Source organism: Suncus etruscus, chromosome 6 (assembly GCF_024139225.1).
Source record: "Suncus etruscus isolate mSunEtr1 chromosome 6, mSunEtr1.pri.cur, whole genome shotgun sequence".
Lineage (NCBI taxonomy): Eukaryota > Metazoa > Chordata > Mammalia > Eulipotyphla > Soricidae > Suncus > Suncus etruscus.
This window is the reverse complement of record NC_064853.1, coordinates 49,950,808-49,971,165: the sequence shown is the minus strand read 5'-3', so window position 1 is coordinate 49,971,165 and position 20,358 is coordinate 49,950,808. Positions and strand designations below refer to the sequence as shown.

Genomic DNA, 20,358 nt, shown 5'->3' with positions numbered 1-20,358 from the left:
AAAACAACAACAACAAAAAGAAATACCACATATAAGTGATATCTTCCTGTATTTATCCTTCTTCTGGCTTATTTCATTTAACATGATATCTTTCAATTCCATCCGAGTTGCAGCAAAATACTTTCTCTTGTATATATGTACCACATCTTCATGATCCACTCATCGCTGATGGGACATTTAGGTTGATTCCAACTCTTTTTTTTTAAATATGGAATGCTTCACAAATTTGCATGTCATCCTTGCGCAGGGGCCATGCTAATCTCTGTATTATTCCAATTTTAGCATATGTGCTGCTGAAGCGAGCACTGATTCCAACTCAACTATTGTACTGAGTGCTGCGATGAATAGTGGTGTGCATGCAGGTTGAGGAAAAGGTGATGATTTTGAGACCACAATCTGTGGTGCTACTCTTGGCTCTGTGCTCAAAGATCATTCCTATAAGTGCTTATAGGACCATTTATTATGTCAGAGATAGAAGCCAGGTCTGCTGCATGCAAAACAAGCTCCCTAAACTATACTATACTATTGCTCCAAGGTAGCTAATGCTGTTCTCCTTTCCTCTCCTTTCCTTATTGCCTTGAATAAATATGTAATATACAGCCATTTTGTTATTACAGTAAAAAGTTAAGAAACAATGGGGCCAGAGAGACAGCATGGAGGTAAGGCATTTGCCTTGCATGCAGAAGGACGGTGGTTTGAATCCCAGCATCCTATGTGTTCCCCCGAGCCTGCCAGGAGCGATTTCTGAGTGTAGAGCCAGGAGTAACCCCTAAAGGCTGCTGGGTGTGACCCCCCAAAAGAACAAAATAAAAAAAAAACAAAAACAAAAAAGTTAAGAAACAAAACCAGGAGCCGGAGAGATAGCACAGTGATAGGGTGTTTGCCTTGCATGCGACTGACCCAGGACTAATGGTGGTTTGATTCCTAGCATCCCATATGGTCCCCTGAGCCTGCCAGGAGTAATTTCTGAGCATAGAGCCAGGAGTAAGCCCTGAGTACAGCGGGTGCGACCCCCTAAATTTTTTTAATAATAAATAAAAGAAACAAAACCAAAATCAAAGGTATTGGAATAGAAAAAAGTAGTAATGAGTTATGCTGAGCCATTAAACTAATTGCAATAATCACCTTCAAGCCACCACCCTTGAATTTTTTTTCTTTTTTTTGGTTTTTGGGTCACACACCCGGCAGTGCTCAGGGGTTACTCCTGGCTCTCCACTCAGAAATCGCTCCTGGCAGGCTTGGGGTACTATATGGGATGCCGGGATTCGAACCACCGTCCTTCTGTATGAAAGGTAAACGCCTTATCTCCATGCTATCTCTCCAGTCCCATACCCTTGAATATTTTTATAAATGTTTATGTTATTTAGAGGCCAGAGCTATAGTACAGTGTTTGCCTTGAATGTGGCCGATCCAGGACAGACAGTGGTTCAAATCCCAGCATCTCTTATGGTCCTCTGTGCCTGCCAGGAGCAATTTCTTTTTTTTTTTTTTTTTTTTTTGGTTTTTGGGTCACACCTGGCAGTGCTCAGGGGTTATTCCTGGCTCCAGGCTCAGAAATTGCTCCTGGCAGGCACAGGGGACCATATGGGGCGCCGGGATTCGAACCGATGACCTCCTGCATGAAAGGCAAACGCCTTACCTCCATGCTATCTCTCCGGCCCCGCCAGGAGCAATTTCTATGAGCCAAGCCAGGAGTAACCCCTGAGAGGCTGCTGGGTGTGACCCAAAACCCCAAACCCAAAATAAATAAATAGGGGCAGGAGAGATAGCATGGAGGTAGGGCATTTGCCTTGCATGCAGAAGGACGGTGGTAACCCCTGAGTGCTGCCAGGTGTGACCAAAAAACTAAAAAAACAAAAAAACAAAAAAAAAAAGGAGGGCCCGGAGAGATAGCACAGCGGCGTTTGCCTTGCAAGCAGCCGATCCAGGACCAAAGGTGGTTGGTTCGAATCCCAGTGTCCCATATGGTCCCCCGTGCCTGCCAGGAGCTATTTCTGAGCAGACAGCCAGGAGTAACCCCTGAGCACTGCTGGGTGTGACCCAAAAACTAATAAAAAAAAAAAAAAAAAAAAAAAGGAAAGAAAAAAGAAGAAATTTTACTTTATTTAAAGAAAATGTATCACATAGTTGTCTATGTTTTCCAATAAATGAGAGCAAAGTTATTTTAAAAAGAATAGAAAGAGGGGCCAGGCGGTGGCGCTAAAGGTAAGGTGCCTGCCTTGCCTGCGCTAGCCTCGGACGGACCGCGGTTCGATCCCCCGGGCGTCCCATATGGTCCCCCAAGCCAGGAGCAGTCGACTTCTGAGCGCATAGCCAGGAGGAACCCCTGAGCGTCACCGGGTGTGGCCCAAAAACCAAAAAAATAAATAAATAAATAAAAAGAATAGAAAGAAAAATAAAAAAGAAGAGAAGAAATTTTAATAAGAGAAAAAAAGAGGGGACAGGAGAGATAGCATGGAGGTAAGGCATTTGCCTTTCATGCAGAAGGTCAGTGGTTTGAATCCCGGCATCCCATATGGTCCCCTGAGCCTGCCAGGAGCGATTTCTGAACATAGAGCCAGGAGTAACCCCTGAGTGCTGCCAGGTGTGACCCAAAATCCAAAAACAAAGAGAGAGAGAGAGAGAGAGAGAGAGAGAGAGAGAGAGAGAGAGAGAGAGAGAGAGAGAGAGAGAGAGAGAGAGAGAGAGAGAGAGAAGCACAGTGACAAGCTAATTTGTGAAATCTTTTTTTTATCTCCAATGAAGTCATTAATATAATGGCAAAAGATTTAGTAAGGGGGCCGGCGAGGTGGCGCTTGAGGTAAGGTATCTGCCTTGCAAGCGCTAGCCAAGGAAAGATCGCCACCGCGGTTCGATCCCCCGGCGTCCCATATGGTCCCCCCAAGCCAGGGGTAATTTCTGAGCCCTTAGCCAGGAGTAACCCCTGAGCATCAGATGGATGTGGCCCGAAAACAAAAACAAAAACAAAAACAAAACAAAAGATTTAGTAAGAACTTATTAGCTGTCTATGTTGTAAAATTGGTTTGTTCTTATAGGGTTGACAGTATCAAACAAATAAAGTTGTCCAGAAATTCAAAGCACTATTACTAATGTTGCAGCTTTTGTGGGGTGTATTCTCAACTGTTAGGCTTCCCAAAAGAGGATGGTGTTGGGGGGTAGGGGGAGCTTGGCGTGCCCTTTCCTCCCAGAATGTCAGTTTTCTGCTGTGTGGCTGGTATAGCCATGATTTATTTTGTTTGTTTGTTTTTGGGTCACACCCGGCAGCGTTCAGTGGTTACTTCTGGCTCTATGCTCAGAAATCGCTCCTGGCAGGCTTGGGGGACCATAAGAGATACTGGAATTCGAACCACTGACCTTTTGCGTGCAAGGCAAATGCTTTACTTCCATGCTAGCTCTCTGGCTCCAGCCATAATTTGTTTTGTTTTGTTTTGTTTTTGGGTCACACCCAGCAACGCTCAGGGATTACTTTTGGCTGTATGCTCAGAAATTGCTCCTGGCAAGTTTGGGGGACCATATGGGACCATATGGGATTCGAACCACCGTCCTTCTACATGCAAGGCAAATGCTTTACTTCCAAGTTATCTCTCCAGCTCCAGCTAGGATTTTTTTTTAAGGCTTGGTTTACATCTCTTTCGAGGAGAGTGAGGCTATGGAGCTGGCCCAGTGGGAACATGACAATTGCCTAAATTTTTAATTGATTATGTAGTACTTCACTGTATGGACTAAATCCACCCATCCCCCTACAGATTAGGTTGTTTTGATATTTGAGTTTTTTGGCAGGGGCACACTCACTGATGCTCAAGGCTTATTTCTACCTCTGTGCTCAATGATCACTCTGGTTTGCTTGTGGCCATGTATGGTGCCAGAGATTAAACTGAAATCAGTCATGTCCCATATTCCTGGTCCCAATTTTTGACATTTTTTACCATCCTGTTAGGTGTGGGAGTAATAGCCTTATACATGTCTCCATGCACATGTGTAACAGAATTACTGGACTATGAAATGCCAGTATCTTCAAATTCAGGTTGAATATGTCTTTTTGCCCGGGAGTCCAATCAGGAGGTGAATTGATGCTATCACTGACTCCATTCTACAGAGTTGGTAGTCAGTTGGAGCACCATATGGTGCTCTTAGGAGAAATAAAAAGAGCTACATTCATTGCCACCAGCTTATTGAAATAATATGTGTATGCTCACAGAAGCCAAATAATAGAATATTGGAATTGACTGCTTAATTCAGTATCTAATAAAATTAATATTAATATCTAATAAAGTTAATATTTCTATAATATGCTGGGCTTATGATTATACATCATATAATTAAATATTACCAAAGATAGGGAACTAGAACTTTTCAAATAGTCTGGGTCTGGGCCGGGAGAGATAGCACAGCGGCGTTTGCCTTGCAAGCAGCCGATCCAGGACCAAAGGTGGTTGGTTCGAATCCCGGTGTCCCATATGGTCCCCCGTGCCTGCCAGGAGCTATTTCTGAGCAGACAGCCAGGAGTAACCCCTGAGCACCGCCGGGTGTAAAACCCCCCCAAAAAAAAACCCAAATAGTCTGGGTCTGTAGGTTAGAAAGTGCTCTTTTAGGGAACTGGAGAGGTAGTACAGCAGGTAGGGCATTTGCCTTGCACCACAGCCATCCTAGGTTCAATCCCTGGCATCTTATATGCCCCCTCCCCCCGAGTTCACCGGGGTGATCCTTGAGTACAGAGCCAAGAGCAACCCCTATTAGGGGTCTCAAACTCACGGCCCACGGGCCGCAAACGGCCCTCCGTACAACATTTTGTGGCCCTGCCCTAGAGGAATCTTTTTTTGCTTTGTTTTGTTTTAGTTGTTTGGGTCACACTCCTCAATGTTCAAGGCTTCCTACTGACTTTGCACTCAAGGATCACCCCGACTTTGCCTCTTGAGGCCCGCAGGTAAATTGAGTTTGAGAACCCTGGCTGGGCGTGGCAAAACAAATAAAAATTGCTCTTTTAGGGGCCAGAGTGGTGGTGCAAGCGGTAAGATGTCTGCCTTAACCTAGCTAACCTAGGATGGACCGCGGTTTGATCCCCTGGCGTCTCATATGGTCCCGCAAGCCAGGAGTGATTTCTGAGCACATAGCCAGGAGTAACCCCTGAGTGTCACCGAATGTGGCCCAAATTTTTTTTAAAAAATTACTCTTTTAAAATTGATCTGAAAATATCTATGCCTGAGAGATGTTGGTTTACAACTTGGTTTCACCCAAAACAAAGACCAACCCTGGTTTTATCATATTTTACATATCTCAAGCAGACCTGGGTAGAATTAGCTCAGCACCTTCTGTGCTCACTCTCACACCCTGGGGTGGTCTCTGTTCTCAATAAATACTGCAGTTCTGGCAGGCAGCTCTCTCTCTGAGCTTGATGAGACAGATTGCTTACAGCCACGTGTATATCACTCTCAGCTTTGTTTAGATTACTTAATGCAGCAACCCTTGCTTCAAACCCACCTGGAATACTGCATTTGGGGCCATTACAGAAAGGGATGTCTGATTCTAGGAGAGATCATTTGTTTCTTTTTTTTATTTATTTTTATTTTTTTGTTTTTTTGGGCCACACCCGGTGGTGCTCAGGTGTTACTCCTGGCTGTCTGCTCAGAAATAGCTCCTGGCAGGCACGGGGGACCATATGGGACACCGGGATTCGAACCAACCACCTTTGGTCCTGGATCGGCTGCTTGCAGGGCAAACACCGCTGTGCTATCTCTCCGGGCCCGATCATTTGTTTCTGTGGTACCAGGGACTGAACCCTGCATCTTACCTTTGGGATGTGTTCTATCATGAAGTCATATCCCAGGACCTCAGGAATTCTAAACTTAATTACTCTATTTTTTAACCTTATTTATTTATTAATTGATTGATTGGTTTCTGGTCCACACTCAGCGGTGCTCAGGAGTCACTCCTGGCTCTGCACTCAGAAATCACCCCTGGCAGGCTGGGGGACCATATGGGAAGCCAGAACTGAACTGGGCCCCTCCCGGGTCAGCCACATTCAAGGCAAAAGCCCCACCGCTGTGCTATCTCTCTGGCCCCATGAACTTAATTCTTCTTTGAGTATCTTTAAGTATCTTTTTTCAGGGCCTGAGAGATAGCACATCGGGAAGGGCGTTTACCTTGCACTCAGCGACCCAGAATGGATAGTGGTTCAAATCCGGGAAATCCATATGGTCTCCCGAGCCTGCTAGGAGCAATTCTGAGCACAGAGCAAGGAGGAACTCCTAGGTTACTCCACTGGGTGCGACTCCCCAAAAATTATCTGTTTTCAACTATATAGGATGGGAGTAAGACTAATACCTAAGCTATAATATGGTTGCAAGAATCAAATTAGTTTATATATATGTACGAATGCATAGAAACATGTACAGATTCATGTGCATGGATGCATGTAGGTACATACACATGTGCATATCTGCAATATATATATATATAAATGTCATATCTATATATATTCATACATGTTGAGAATGAAAGGTCGTCAACACCTGGAATAAAATAATAAATAGTAACTGTAGATACTATGTTCAGACAAATATCTACTGTATTCTGTTACCTATGTATCAGAAATTGTGCTAGGAGACACAGAAAATTACTCTTATTTTGGAGCAATTTTTTTGTTTTTGTTTTTGTTTTTTGTGTCACACCCGGCAGCACTCAGACGTTACTCCTGACTCTGCTCAGAAATCCTTCCTGGTAGGCTCGGGGGACCATATGGGATGCCGGGATTTGAACCACTGTCCTTCTGCATGGAAGTCAAATGCCTTACCTCCATACTATCTCTCCGGCCCTTTGGAGCAATTTTTAAGCTCCTCTGTGGTATTGCCAACACAGAACAAGGGTTAAAAATAGGATTTTTGGGGGCTGAGAGATAGCATGGAGGTAAGGCGTTTGCCTTGCGTGCAGAAAGTCGGTGGTTCGAATCCCGGCATCTCATATGGTCCCCCGAGCCTGCCAGGGACAATTTCTGAGCCTAGAGCCAGGAGCACTGCCAGGTGTGAACCAAAAACCAAAAAAAAAAATTAGGATTTCTAGGTCTTGGGGTGTGGGCTTAGTTGTGGAGCACCTGCTGTGGAGGCAGGAGATTGTGTATTGCATTAGATCCTTAGTTTCATCCCACATACCAAGTGTGATCCAGTTGGCACTATCATTTAGGGTCTCTGCATCATAACAAAGGGTATAGGTTCTGGTGTATCACAACCAAGCATGTGACCCCTCATCATTGCAACAACACAGGAAGGGAAGGGGAAAAATAATTAAAGATGTGTATGTAGGGGTTCAGGATTCAGTATGGTTTTTGGTTTTTGGGGGTTTTTGTTTGTTTGTTTGTTTGTTTTTGGTCTTTTTGGGTCACACCCAGCAGTGCTCAGGGGTTACTCCTGGCTCTATGCTTAGAAATCTCTCCTGGCAGGCTCGGGGGACCATATGAGATGCCGGGATTCCAACCACTGTCCTTCTGCATGCAAGGGAAACGCCCTATCTCCATGCCATCTCTCCGGTCCCTCAATATGGCTTTTAATCCCATCTGTATCACTTGCTATGTGATGTGAGACTATTGCCTAATTTATTGGTAAATACCTCCCATGGTGTTTAATAAATGATCATATTTTATTTAATTGACTCAGTAAACTTAATTAAAAGGCTTTCAACATAAACCTAGAAACTAGATATATTGGATATATTTTCTCAAAGCAGTCTTTTTGTTTTGTTTTTGCTTTTTTGGCCACACCTGGCACTGCTCAGGGGTTACTCCTGGCTCTGCCCTCAGAAGTCACTCCTGGCAGGCTCGGGGGATGATATGGGATGCTGGGATTCGAACCACTGTTCGTCCTGGGTTGGCTACATGCAAGGCAAATGCTCTGCTGCTGTGATATCTCTCCGGCCCCTCAAAGAATTCTTGTCCCAAAGTCTCTGAAATTTTTGTACTGCGTAGGAACAAGATGAGAAGGAATGGTCCATAATATTTTTAGTAGACAGGCTTTACACAAAACTGAATTCACAATTCTAACCCCTAGAAACATGGGAAAAAAGGTCATTTGGGAGCTCACAGACTATTACTGATGTGAGCAGAAGCAGGAATAAACTAGTAACACATAGAATTTATTTGGTTTTGGATCACACCTGGCGAGCTCAGGGGTTACTCCTGGCTCTGCACTCAGAAGTCGCTCCTGGCAGACTCGGGGTACCATATGGGATGCCGGGAATCCAATTTGGTCCGTCAGGAGTTGGCCACGTACAAGGCAAATGCCCTACCGCTATGCTATCGCTTCAGCCCCAACACGTGGAATTTAAACATGGGATAAGTACCTGAGCATGGCCTGAGAGATCAATGAATACAGAGAGCCAGGAGTCTTAATCAGCTGAGCCCAGCTGGGTGTGGTCCCACTATCAAACAAATAAACAAACAAGCCTAGGACAAGCCAGTTTTTCCTGAAGATATGTGCTGTCTGGTCATAGTGGAGGGGCAGAAAATGTTCAAAAGCTCAGACTCTTAAGTCTGGGATATGTCTCAAAGTGACAGAGCAATATTTTTTTCCTGGTTGGTTTTGGTGACACATCGGGTTTGCTAAGGGCTGTTCAGGGATCACTCCTGATGGAGCTCTTCCAGGATCACTGATTGTGGGAGATAGAACCTAGGTCAGCTGCTTGCAAAGCAAAAGCCTTACCCACTCACTGTAGAAAATGGTTCCAGCTCTGAACACATTATCTTGTATATGCTAGGTCCTGGGTTTGATTCCTTAGATCACTTTCTGACCTCCACCTCAGAACGGTCTGCAGGTCTGCAATGTCCCCACAACGACTGCAAATCTCAGACTCTGTCAGGAGTATCTAGGTTTAAGTTGGGCTTCCTTTTCATATAGGTGACCTTGGTCAAACTGCCTTTAACTTCTTTATGCCCACTTCCTTTTCTGCAAAGTAAATATAGTAATAGTCGTCTAAAGAGCTCTAAAGCAATGCACAGTATATGCTCAATAGAAAACAAACTATCGTCATCAAGAAAATGGCATTATAACAAAACAAAAGAAAAAAAAAAAAGAAAATGGCATTCTATGTGCTTTAAGTTTGCAGTTCCAGTGTTAGAAGATGCTGGCAATATCTTTCTTTTTTGACTTTCGGCACCTCACCTAAAAAATAAAATAAAATAAAGTACAAAATAGGCGTGCGCGTCCGCTGGCACTTTGGGAACTTCCTTATTATTAAGAACACTCGGGAATTGGCGAGACAGGAACCGTTGCTCCTCCTACGACGTGTTCCAGCAGTACCTGCCACAGATTCCGAAGGAATTTGGTTCTCCCCACACTTGCCTGAAGGTTCCCAGAGTAACCTCTCTTGTCGGCCAGTTTCTGAAGGGCTGATTTCTTCGTATTCGCTTTCTCAAACTCAGGAGGCAAGAGCGTGGAAGGTGCCACTAGAGCAGCCTCCTAGCTTAGGAAAGCTTTAAGACTAGGGCCCACCCTGAGGTTCACCACATTTCAGGGGATCTGAAGTACTGAAGGCGTTCTAGGAGACTCTCCAGTCCTTAAGGGCAAAGGAAAAGTGCGTATCAGGGAGAAGGATCACAGAAGCTCCTTGAGGAATTTTTCCAGTGGACGTGGGGGGGGGGGGAGTGGTGGTGAATGGGAGGTGCGTCCGGGTAACTAATGGCAACTGGGGTGGGCGGAGGTGAGCCCCACTCCGCGGGTGTTCTTGAACTGAAAAGAAACTACAACTCCCAAGAGGCCCCGCGGCGCCACTCGGGCTTTCTCGCTCTCCGATTGGCCAGCTAGGAAGCCACCCGAGAAGCCGATTGGCCGGCGGTGATATAAGCCCCTCCCACCAGCGGGGTCAGTGGGCGGAGCCGGCAGCGGACGTTGCCGGGCTCGGGACGGGAGGGAGGAGGAGACTCGAGCACGCCATTCTGGGAACGGCCTGGGCGCCGCTTCCGTAGCGTGGCCGGCGGCGGCGAGGGAGGCGCGGGGCGGGGTGGGCGGAGACTGCGTGGCGCAGGCGCGGTGCTGAGCTCCTCCTGGGTCCCCAGACAGCTGGAGGAGATAAACAGAAAGAGGAGGGAAGGGGGTGCGTGTGTGAGAGCGCGCGCGAGTGTGAGTGTGCGAGTGTGTGTGCGAGTGTGGGGTGCGCAAGGCCGGGCGGAGGCGCTCGCTGTCCGGCCGCGATCAGGCGCCGGCTGGGGCTGAGGAGGAGCATGGGAAGGGGCTAGTAGAGCTGCCCGGGCCCCCTTCCCGGGATCCGCGGGCCCCCCACTCCCCGGAGCGGGGCTGGGCCTCCCCCCCTGGACGGACATGGGTTCCTGAAGTTGCGCCGCCGCCGGTCCCGAGAAGAGGCCTGACAGGTACGACGGGAGGGGAGCTTCCGCCGGCCCCTGCCCCGGGCGAGCGAGGACGGAGGGCTCCCGCAGTGCCCGCACCCTGGGCACCCCGCTTTGGGCCGGCCCCTGCCCTGATCTGCCATGCCTTGCCCGCCTGGGGAGCCGGGGCCCCTACCCTGGGGTGTCTGCCTGTCCCTTCCCTCCCCTCCCGGCTAAGGGACAAGGCCTCGCCGGCAGACAGAGGGCAGAGTGAGTGGGCCGGGGGCCTGGTGTGGGGACGCGGGGTGGACTTGTTGGCGGAGTTTTGGGGTGCCGTCCGATCGAGCGCGGGGGTCTCTCAGGATTCAGGGGGCAGGTGGAAGGAAGCCCCCGAGCGCAAGCGTGACCCTGTTCACTCCCGCTGGCTTTCCGAGTCTGTCTGTCTGTCTGCGCTCACCTCTCTCTGTCTCTCTCGAACTCGCCGCCCAGGATTTGCTTTCTGGCTGCGGCACATGCCTTCAGTGGCCCAGGCTGGCACCGAGCTGGACTGCTCCGCCAAGGTGTTTCCAAGCGGGCGACTTTAGCACACAGTCCAAAGGCCCTTTCGGGCACCGGATCTGGAAAGGGTGACGAGGAAGAGTGGTGGAGCGGGAGGAGAGAGCCTGTCTGCCTGCCTGCCAGCCTGCGGGCTCCATTCTGCAGTGGTGGGTCGCCCCAGTTGCCAGGCAGGGCGAATCTGCCGGTGCCCTCTGGTTCTCCTCTGCAGGTGTCTGGCTACCAGGTTCTCTCTGTAGATGAGCTCTGGATACTTAGGAGGAAAGGGCTAGCTGGGACTTTCTTTGACTGCCTGGGATCGTGGTAAAAGACGTGGAAAGTTTTCCTCCGCAGTTGGTGAGTTAGAAGCTTCCCCGTTCTTCCCAGGTACGGGGAAGAAAATGAATGATCAGGGTGCAGCGGCGTAGCTAAGTGTTTCCTTTTTCAACCAGCCTGAATACGTTTGGAGAATATGCTTCTGAGGATATCTCCTCGACTCGGAGCCCGGCTTTTTTGTATGTGAGTGCCTTTCTGTGCCTTAGAGTCAGTCGGCCTTGAGCGGGCCGGCCTCTGCTCACTGTGGGGAAAACGACTGCAGGCTATTTCTGCTTTGATTGTGTTCTAGCTGTTCTTCCTTGTTAATTCTTAAATTCTTGTTAATTCTTAAAAGGCTTTCAAATGCACCTAGGTTGTTATGTCTGTTGGCCTGATCCAAAGAGTAACTAGTAGAGTAGTATAAGACCAGCAAATGAATTTCTTCACTGTAATTTGTTTCATTGGCTGCTGAGGAAAATCTTTTTCTGCCAAAGCTCTGTCATGCTGCCCTCTTATCTTTTGTGCTTTTTTTTTTAGAGCACTTATGTTCAAGCCAGATCTCAAGTAAAGGCACTTTGAATCAACTTTGCAGAGTTTTTGAATAATAATCTTTATTATTGTAGCAGTAGTGATTTTTTTTTTTTTTTTGGTTGTCTCTTAAGGTACACTGGCAGTGCTTCTGGCCCACTCCTGGTCATTCCTGGTGGTACTGGGGAGACCATGTGGTACCAGGAATTGAACAGGATCTGCTTCATGCTCACCCTGCTAAACTACCTATCGGGTCCGTGGTAACAGTGTTAACACTGATGGTTTGTCAGTTTTGAATGTGTTTGTTGGTCATACAGAGTAATGCTCCCGGCTTACTCCTGGCTTTGAGTTTAGGGATCAATTCTAGCAGGGTCCAAAGCAAGTGACTTAACCTCTGTACTATGTCTCCAGCCCAATTTTGAATTTTAGCTGGATATGTTAACTTAGGGGTATTTCTCATACATAAGTTATTTTTACACACTTGTACTTCAGATCAGGTTGATCTGGATGTAGCTGAAGTTTGAAGCTTATGCCAATATCTGAATCTTAGGGGGTCAGCTGCTAGGAAGACCCAAAACTTATAACTTATTCTTTAATTTCTCTTTCTCTCTCCCTTACCTTCAACTTCTCCCCTTCCTCCCTCCCCTGCACAGGGCTTACTCCTAGCTGGGCTCAGGGGGACCATATGTGGTGCTGGGTATTGAACCTGGGTCAGCCAAGTACATGGCAAGCTTCTGGTAGGAACCCAGAGTACTACCTATACTTTCTTGTTCCTTTCTTTTCTTTTCTTTTCTTTTTTTTCTTTTTCTTTTCTTTTCTTTTCTTTTCTTTTCTTTTCTTTTCTGCCTTTTCATTTTTGGGATTTTGGGCTATACCCAGCAGTGCTCAGGGGTTACTCCTGACTCTGTGCTCAGAAATCACTCCTGGCAGGCTCAGGAGACCATGTGGGATACTGGGGATAGAACCCCTGATCTGTATCGGGTTGGCAGCATGCAAGGCAAATGCCCTATTGCTGTGCTAATTGGTGTGCTATTGCTCTTCCCCCCTTTCTTTCTTTTAAAATTAGTTGTGGGGCTGGAGAGGTCGGATAAGGTGCCCCCTTGCCTTGCATATGGCTAACTCAAATTTGATCTCCATCACCAGGAATGAATCCTGAACACAAAGCCAGGAGTAAGCCCTGTCTCTCTCTCTCTCTCTCTCTCTCTCTCTCTCTCTCTCTCTCTCTCTCTCTCTCTCTCTCTCTCTCTCTCTCTCTCTCTCTCTCTCACACACACACACACACACACACACACACACACAATGTTTAATTAAGTACAATTATGTCATGTGGTCCATGTGTGCATCCCAGATCTTAGAGAATTATAGTCAACTTTTTTTTTTTTTAAGGAAAAACATGTTCTATTTGGAGGTACTGAGGAAGAGGAGGGAAAAGATAAGAAAGAGGGAAGGGCCGAAGAGATAGCATGGGGGTAAGGCGTTTGCCTTGCATGCAGAAGGATGGTGGTTCGAATCCCGGCATCCCATATGGTCCCCCAAGCCTGCCATGAGCGATTTCTGAGCATAAAGCCAGGAGTAACCCCTAAGCTCTGCCGGGTGTGACCCAAAAACCAAAAGACAGAGAGAGAGAGAGAGAGAGAGAGAGAGAGAGAGAGAGAGAGAGAGAGAGAGAGAGAGAGAGTAAAGCTCTTAAGAAAGAGCACAGGCTTCTCCAAAGGTGGAGATGACCCCCCGCACACAAACCAGCATGAAAGTAGGACAGTATGAAAATACACATCGCAAGAGGGGAGATGTGGGTGACATTGTGCTCAGTCACTATGTATCCAGGCAACACAGATGGACACATGGGCCCAGGGAACACATGTGCACAGTTCTTTTTCTTTTTTGGTGATGATTTAAGTCAGTACCTATTTCGTTCCCTCTTTCTTCCTTGATTTTCCACTACATCTTTGTGTTGCTATTGCAGATGGACCCATGTAACAGTCCAGTTGTGTTCTCTTCTTTGCTACTGTGATACTCTTTAAAAAAGACTCAAGCATTGGGCCAAAGTGACAGCACGTTAGGTAAGACATTCGCCTTGCACGCAGCTGACCAGGTTCAATCCCTGGCATTCCATATGGTCCCTTGAGTCTGCTAGAAATAATTTCTTTTTCTTTTTCTCTTTCTTTCTTTCTTTCTTTCTTTCTTTCTTTCTTTCTTTCTTTCTTTCTTTCTTTCTTTCTTTCTTTCTTTCTTTCTTTCTTTCTTTCTTCCTTCCTTCCTTCCTTCCTTCCTTCCTTCCTTCCTTCCTTCCTTCCTTCCTTCCTTCCTTCCTTCCTTCCTTCCTTCCTTCCTTCCTTCCTTCCTTCCTTCCTTCCTTCCTTCCTTCCTTCCTTCCTTCCTTCCTTCCTTCCTTCCTTCCTTCCTTCCTTCCTTCCTTCCTTTCTTTCTTTCTTTCTTTCTTTCTTTGCTAGGAGTAATTTCTGAGCGAAGTTAGGTATAACCCTGAGTGCCTGTGGGTGTGGCCCCCCAAAAGAAAAAAACTCCTGCACTGGCAGCTAACAGAAGTCATTCCCTTGATACTGCATTATCATTTTAAAAAAGGTACTTTGAGGGCTAAAGCTGTGGCACAGAGCGGTAAGGTGTCTGCCTTGCCGATTCTAGCCTAGAACGGACCTCGGTTCAATCCCCCTGGGTTGGTCCAATAAACAACAACAAAAAAATGTACTTTGAGAGAATACATTGGAATATATTCTAAAGAGTGATAAGCCTATAGTAGGAAGTTAACTAGCAGCTGAAGAAATAACTTCAGGGCCCGGAGAGATAGCACAGTGGTGTTTGCCTTGCAAGCAGCCGATCCAGGACCAAAGGTAGTTGGTTCGAATCCCGGTGTCCCATATGATCCCCCGTGCCTGCCAGGAGCTATTTCTGAGCAGACAGCCAGGAGTAACCCCTGAGCACCGCTGGGTGTGGCCCAAAAACAAAACAAAACAAAACAAAAGAAATAATTTCAGAGATGTTAAATAACTTGCCTAAGATCACACAGTTAGTAGGTAGGCAAAAGGACTGGTATTCAAACTGGTGTCTCCTCTGAGATATTGATCTACCCCAGGAACTGTCATTTGAGGAAGAATTGAGAGAACTAAAGCTAAAAACCTGGGAACGTGATACATGCCTTCAAATACTTGAAGAACTATCATGTGGAAAGGTAACTGGACTTGCTCTGTTTGATTCCAGAATGTAGCACTAGTATAAAAGGACAGAAATTCCAAGAGGGTAAACTTTCTCTTGATAAGAATTTTACTTTGGGGGGGGAGGGTGGGCAAAAAAAAAAAAGAAAGAAAAAAAAAGAATTTTACTTTTTTTTTTTTTTGGCTTTTTTGGGCCACACCCATTTGATGCTCAGGGATTACTCCTGGCTAAGCGCTCAGCAATTGCCCCTGGCTTGGGGGGACCATATGGGACGCCGGGGGATAGAACCGCGGTCCTTCCTTGGCTAGCGCTTGCAAGGCAGACACCTTACCTCTAGTGCCACCTCACCGGCCCCAGAATTTTACTTTCTAAAAATGAAATTGGGACTCGGAGCAACAGTACAGCGGATAGGACACTTACCTTACACACAGTTCAATTCTTAGCACCATGTATGGTCCCTCCATCCCTGATCCAGAGTCAGGAGTAAACCCTGCTCACTACCAAGTGTGCCCCCCAAAATTTGAAATCAAACGAAAACAGAAACTGTCTTGAGAGATTAAGTTACCTATCACTGAAGGTATTAAAGCAAAGACTTAAGCCACTTCTTATTAAGAATATGGCTAAAGGCAGAAGTTGTGAATTGTTTACATACCTATGTAGGAAATTTGACTAAGTAATACTTTAGTATGTTAGGGATTTATTGGTTGTTGTTTTTTAGGCCAGAGGTGCTCAAGGGTCATCATTCTTGGTACTTAGCAGATCTATGCGTTGCTAGAGATTGCCCCTGGGCTTCCAGTATGCAAACGTGCGTTCCAGCTTTTTAAACTATCTCCGCAATTCTCTTTCAATAATTTAAACTCTATTATTCTGTGAAAATAATATCAAATTCCTTGCCATCTTGATTTGTAAAAATAAAAAGGGTGTTGAGTCTTCCACACTCAACTTTATTTTAATGTTGCCAGGTCCTTGCTAGTTAAATTCCTACTATAAGTCTCCCAGAAATATTGACTCCCCAGAAATCTTATCTGAGGTAATATCTCCCACTTACAAACAGGGAAAATGAGGCTCCAAGTTGAACACTTGGGTGGAGGTTGTACACATAAAATGGTAGGGATGATGATATTTGATTCTATATTTGCCCCCTCTTAGATCTTTGACCCGAATAAGTCATATATCTTCTCAGAGATTGTATCATCATCTGTGAAATGAAACATATGGTGACTCCTACCGTACAGTGGTTTATGAGGACTAAATGATGATATATATAATTTTTCCTGAACCTCACTGCTCTTCAGAGACCAGGTTTGGGGGCAGAGGGTTACCGCTTTAGTTTCTTTCGGGTTAATTCAGGCCTGACTGCAGCCCTAAAACTTCTGGGACTCATTCTTTATACTATTAGTAATAGCTACTGACTCCTTGAAGGGCTTTGTGGCATTAGTGACTAATACTCTAAAAACTCAAGATCTGAATAAGAGGAAGGTTGAAACAACAGGTTGGAATATAGGAAGCATTGTCAAAGGCTTGTGGAAAGAAAATTCTCACACTACCAAAGAGATGCATGGGCACTGTTTGCATTTTATATTTTTAATATATTATTGCAACAAACAGGGACATAACTGTTAGAGCTGGGAAAGAGATGAATGCCAAGAATAATTACCTTTAATCCTCCCTATAGCCATCTGGGGATGTATTAACCCCATTTCTTGGGATGGGAGGCAGAACAGGATCATACCTCACCCAGGTAGCCATTCAGGAGCTCTTTGGAAGGGCAGTTTTAGGGTCAAGACTTTGGAAAAATTTTGTTTTTGTTTGTAATTCCAAATTATTTTCACAGAAACCATAACAACAGTCTCTCTTAGAATAGGAGTCAGACATTTCTGGTAAGCTTCATCAGTTAATACCTTAGAGTTTGGGTGGCTTAACTGGGCCCTACTGTGTCAGTCATAAAGATACAGCACAACTGCATGTGACTTAGAAAAAAAAAAACCAGTTCCAGATTCATTGGTTTAGGGACTGGAGTGATAGGACAGTGCGTAGGATTCTTGCTTTGTATGAGGTCAATCCGGGTTCAGTCCCCTCTACCAGAGCCCAGCCAGGAATGATACCCAAGTACAGAGCCAGGAATAAGTCCTGAGTACTGCTAGCTATCTCAGGACTATGTGGCCCCATTCTGAGCACATAGCCAGAAGTAACCCCTGAGTGTCACCGGGTGTGGCCCAAAAAGCAAAAAAAGAAAATTTTCACAAATCTCAAAAGATGTTATAGAACTTGGTTGAACAGAAAAGATATTACAGAAAATGTTCTAAAAAGGGAAGCATTTTCTTTTTTTCTTTCTTTTTTTTTTTTTTGGTTTTTGGGCCACACCCAGCATTGCTCAGGGGTTACTCCTGGCTGTCTGCTCAGAAATAGCTCCTGGCAGGCACAGGGGACCCTATGGGGCACCGGGATTCGAACCAACCACCTTTGGTCCTGGATCAGCTGCTTGCAAGGCAAACACCACTGTGCTATCTCTCCGGGCCCCAAGGAAGCATTTTCTAGGGTGGATTTCCACAGAGAAACCAGTCAGTATCATATAGATTTAGTTGAGTCAGGAACCTCAGATGGAAAATAATTTTTCTTTTTTTGTTTGTTTGTTTAGGTTTTTTGTTTGTTTGTTTTTGGGCTATACCCAGTCACGTACAGAAGTTACTACTGTCTCTGTGCTCAGAAATCACTCCTGGTAGGCTTGGGGCACCATATGGGATGCTAGGGATTGACCCGGGTTGGCATCATGCAAGGTATTAACCTCCCTGCTGTACTATCATGCAGGCCCGAAAAGCATTAATTTTTTTGGGGGGGGGCACACCCGGCGATGCTCAGGGGTTATTCCTGGCTGTCTGCTCAGAAATAGCTTCTGGCAGGCATGGGGGACCATATGGGACACCGGAATTCGAACCAACCAGCTTTGGTTCTGGATCGGCTGCTTGCAAGGCAAACACTGCTGTGCTATCTCTCCGGGCCCAAGCATTAAATTTTTTAAAGATACTTTGATGATAGGCCTATCCTGTCAACTATGTCTCTTTCTCAGGTACTGTTCTTGTAATAGGTTGGTCCATCCCGAAATACATTTTTAAAGTGTTTGAAATCAGAGGGGCTGGAGAGATAGCAGAGTGGTAGGGCATTTGCCTTGCAAGCGGCCTGGCCCAGGACCGATGGTGGTTCGATTCCCGGCATCCCATATGGTCCCCCATACCTGCCAGGAGCGATTTCTGAGCTCAGAGCCATGAGTAACCCCTGAGTACTGCCGGTGTGACCCACCCCTCCCCAAAGAGTGTTTGAGATCAAGAACCTGAGTGATAGCACAGCAGGAAGGGCATTTGCCTTCCTGACCCAGATTCCATCCTTGGCATCCCATATGGTCCCCGAGCCTGCCAGGAGTGATTTCTGAGTGCAGAGCCAGGAAGTAATGCCTGAGCACTGTCAGGTGTGGCCCAAATATAAAAAAAAAAAAAAAATGAGATTAGTAGAATCAATGAGAGTTTTTTTTTCTTCTTAGTTTAACCCTAAGAAATGTAGGAGACATGGGGCAAGAGCGATATAGTACAGTGGGTAGGGAGTTTGCCTTGCACACGGCTGACTCTGGTTGTATCCGCAGCAATAGTCCACAGAGCCTGCCAGGAGTGATTTCTGAGCTGAGAGCCAGGAGTAACCCCTGAGCACTGCTGGGTGTGTCCCACAAACAAAGAGTGAGAGTGACAGTGGGAAAGTGGGAAAGGGAGTGGGAGGGAGAGGGAGAAGGAGAGGAAAAAAGAAAGAAATGTAAGAGACAAAATTTCTTTTAGGCAGGATGGTCTGAACTTTTTTTTTTTTTTTTTTTTTTTTTTTTTTGGTTTTTGGGCCACACCCGTTTGACGCTCAGGGGTTACTCCTGGCTATGTGCTCAGAAATCGCCCCTGGCTTGGGGGGACCATATGGGACGCCGGGGGATCGAACCGCGGTCCGTTCCTTGGTAGCGCTTGCAAGGCAGACACCTTATCTCCAGCGCCACCTTCCCGGCCCCAAGAACTTTTTCTGATTAAGAATAGTAGTAGTGGGCCCAGAGAGATAGCACAGCGGCGTTTGCCTTGCAAGCAGCCGATCCAGGACCAAAGGTGGTTGTTTCGAATCCCAGTGTCCCATATGGTCCCCCGTGCCTGCCAGGAGCTATTTCTGAGCAGACAGCCAGGAGTAACCCCTGAGCACCACCCGGTGTGGCCCAAAACCCTAAAACCAAAAAAAGAATAGTAATAGTGACTCTTTTAGTGGCAAAATGCCTAAGCTTTAGAGTTAAACAATGTAGTGTGTTTCTCCATCTATCAACTACAATATGGGGGAAACTAACTTGTCTCAAGTTATCCTTTCTTTAGTAGTAAAATGAGGATAATAATAGACACAATATTTGGGGCAGGAGAGATAGCATAGCTGTAGGGTGTTTGCCTTATACACGGCCCACCCTGGACAAACTTGGCATCCCATATGGTCCCCCAAGCCTACCAGGAGTGATTTCTGAGTGCAGAGCCAGGAGTAACCCCTGAGCACCACCGGGTGTGGCCCCCAAACTAAATAATAATAATAATAATAATAATAATAATAATAATAATAATAATAGTATCTGTTTTGGGGCCAAAGAGATAACATGGAGGTAAGGCACCTTTCATGCAGAAGGTCATTAGTTCGAATCCTGGCATCCCATATGGTCCCCCGAGCCTGCTAGGAGTGATTTCTGAGTGTGGAGCCAGGAGTAACCCGAGTGCCGCCGGGTATGACCCAAAATCAAACAAACAAAAAAAAAATAGCACCTGTTTTAATTATGACAAGGAGTTTGTCAGATGACACTTGTAAAATACTTATAATGTTCATAAATATTATTGTTTACAAGGTTTAGTGTAGTACATAATGTATATTTGTTCTTCCATTAGTTTATTTGTTCTCATCAGTCTTGAAGATAGGCATTATTATCTGTTTTACAAATTAGAAAATAGAGTTAAGAAATGCTATCATGTGCCCGGAGAGATAGCACAGCAGTGTTTGCCTTGCAAGCAGCCGATCCAGGACCAAAGGTGGTTGGTTCGAATCCCGGTGTCCCATATGGTCCCCCATGCCTGCCAGGAGCTATTTCTGAGCAGACAGTAACCCCTGAGTACTGCCGGGTGTGGCCCAAAAACAAAAAAAGAAAAAAGAAAAAGAAAAAAAGAAATGCTATCACAGTCCCAGTTGGCTAATTGTTACTGAGGATGGCTCCTGTACACCCTCTGAGCATTTCTTGGAAACCTCTTTGTGTCCTGCCTTCCATTAGAAATACTATCACAGAAATTGAAGCTTACTTAGGTTCATCAAAGTCCACAGCACAGTTCTGTTATGTTGTTCCAGTTCCAGTGATCAGTGATCTTTATGCATCGGATTTTTTTTTTAGTTCATACAGTAATGTTCAGGGTCACTCCTGGTTCTGCATTAGGAATTACTCCTAGCAGTGCTCAGGGAACCATATG

At 45.9% G+C, this 20,358-nt stretch overlaps 1 protein-coding gene and 1 non-coding gene across 3 annotated transcripts in view; one reads left to right on the top strand and one right to left on the bottom strand.

The window, feature by feature from the left end:
- Nucleotides 1-202: 202 nt before the first annotated feature.
- Nucleotides 203-306, bottom strand: LOC126013135 (U6 spliceosomal RNA). Its single transcript, XR_007497465.1, has one exon. It is a non-coding gene; the product is annotated as a U6 spliceosomal RNA (small nuclear RNA).
- Nucleotides 307-10,040: 9,734 nt separating this feature from the next.
- The window catches only part of WDTC1 (WD and tetratricopeptide repeats 1), a 70,979-nt gene continuing 60,661 nt past the window's right edge, over nucleotides 10,041-20,358 (top strand). The window contains exon 1 of one of the 2 annotated variants that reach the window (XM_049774724.1): nucleotides 10,041-10,351. The gene's annotated coding sequence lies outside the window, so the exon portion shown is untranslated. The remainder of the gene's footprint in view (nucleotides 10,352-20,358) is intronic. The other variant, XM_049774722.1, reaches the window with a different exon arrangement.